We start from the raw sequence: 2,305 nt of genomic DNA on the forward strand, positions 1-2,305 counted from the left end.
CTTCCTGTTTTCAAACTATATTACAAAGTTAGAATACCTAAAACAGCTGGTACTGACATAAGAACAGACACACAGATCAACAGAAAAGAAGGGAAAGTTCAGAAATAAATCCATGCATTTATGATTATTTATGAGAAAAGAACCAAGAATATATAACAGGAAAAAAGACAGTTCCTTCAATAAATGGTGCTGTGAAAATTAGATGTCCACACGTAAAGAAATAAAATTAGACCACTTTGGGGCGCCTGGGTGGCTCAGATGGTTAAGCGGCTGCCCTCAGCTCAGGTCAGGATTTCAGGGTCCTAGGATCAAGCCCCGCATCTGGCTCCCCGCTGAGCGCTGTCCCACTCCCCCTGCTTGTGTTCCCTCTCTAGCTATCTCTGTCTCTCTCTCTCTCTGTCAAATAAATAAGTGAATGCTGAGCAGAGAGCCAGATGCATGACTGGATCCCAGGTCCCTGGGATCATGACCTGAGCGGAGGGCAGACACTGAACCATCTGAGCCACCTAGGCCCCAATAAGTGAACTCTTAAAAAAAAAAAAAAATTAGACTATCTTATGCCACACACAAGGATCAACTCAAAATGGATTAAAGACTTGAATATACTTGAAAACATAAAATTCTGGTAAGAAAAGATAAGCCAGAAGCTCCTTCACTGCACAGCAAAAGAAATCATCAAGATAGAAGGCAACCTGTGGAATGGGAGAAGCTATTTGCAAACCACAAATCTGATAAGGGGCTTTAATATCCAAAATATACAATGAATTCATGCAACGCAAGAGCAAAAAATAGTAACCCAATTTAAGAAATGGGCAAAGGATCTGAAGAGACATTTTTTCAAAGAAAACATACAAATGGCCAACATGAACATGAAAAGGTGCTCAAAATCACGAATCATCATGAAAAGGTAAATCAAAACCACAAAGAAATATTACCTCATCCCTGTTAGAAGGGCAAAGAGGGGTCCCCATACCTGGACGCCGGCCTGGTAGCCACGCCCCAGCTGCGCTCGCTTGCTGCCGCGGCCGTGTCCCAGTGTGCTGGCGCCACCGGGCACCTCGCTCCCCATGGGGCTGCGGGACTGGCTGAGGACCCTGTGCTGCTGCTGCCCGTGCAGGTGCCTGGAGGAGCCCGCCGCGCCACAGGAGAAGCCCCTGGTCAGTGATAGCAATCCATATTCTTCATTTGGAGCAACTCTGGTGAGAGACGATGACAAGAATTTGTAGAGCATGCCCCTGTCCCACACAGAGGCAGATGACGACAGAATCTTGTACAATCTGATAGTCGTTCGAAATCAGCAGGCCAAAGATTCAGAGGAGTGGCAAAAACTCAACTACGATATCTACACCCTGCAGCAGATCCGGAGGGAAGTGAGAAATAGATGGAAAGGCATCTTAGAGGATTTAGGTTTTCAAAAGGAAGCTGACTCTTTGTTGTCCATGACGAAACTCAGCACCATTAGTGATTCTAAAAACACAAGGAAGGCTCGGGAGATATTGTTAAAACTGGCTAAAGAAACCAGTATTTTTCCAAGCTGGGAGCTCTCGGAGAGATACCTCTTTGTTGTGAACCGTCTCATTGCTCTCCATGCAGCAGAAGAGTTCTTTAAAATCGCCAGTGGAACTTACCCCAAGAAGCCAGGAGTCCCAAGCCTGGCCAGAAAGAACTGCACTACCTTCCGTTTCCAAGTCCCTAAAGGACAGTCTAGGAGGCAGAATTAGGATCCCCCTGCTGGTACTCAACAGCCAATCCGAGTTGGACAAATGCATATAGAAGACAGTAAGCAAGTGGAGGGCTAGCTAAATGAAAAATCACTCTAAATCCTACAAAAAACTAAGGGTTTGGAATATTTGGTCTTCAAGAGGATGTTATGATAAGAAATGTTTGGGTTGTGTTGAAACACACTTGGGATCTTCTATCAGGGATATGGTCACTGAGATCTTTCCTCCCAGCTGATTAGATCTCAAGAACCCACTGTCCCCATTTTGGTTTTGGTTGTACAACAAGCCTATTGGGAGAATGGGATGTTCTAGGTAAGGAAACAATAAGACTGATAAAGCTATCATTGAGCCCAAATATGGACTACTGAATTTTAAATAATTGCTGTGTAATATAAGCTAATGCTAAAATAATACCAGGCATCATGTAACCTTTCTTTGATTTGGAAGCTCCTTCAGAACTTTGCAGGTGTCAGAGACATCATCTTGAGTGTAAGTCAGAATTCTTCAGAGGTTCTGATGTAGCAGATGATAGGAATATCTAACAGGGCTGCCTAGAAGGGACTTCCAGATAGATCAATCCCATG

At 44.2% G+C, this 2,305-nt stretch overlaps 1 pseudogene; it reads left to right on the forward strand.

Moving 5' to 3' along the window:
• The first annotated feature begins 1,067 nt into the window (after positions 1 to 1,067).
• Positions 1,068 to 1,696, forward strand: LOC131998770 (melanoregulin-like; annotated as a pseudogene).
• Positions 1,697 to 2,305: the final 609 nt, after the last annotated feature.

Source organism: Mustela nigripes, chromosome 13, assembly GCF_022355385.1.
Source record: "Mustela nigripes isolate SB6536 chromosome 13, MUSNIG.SB6536, whole genome shotgun sequence".
NCBI lineage: Eukaryota > Metazoa > Chordata > Mammalia > Carnivora > Mustelidae > Mustela > Mustela nigripes.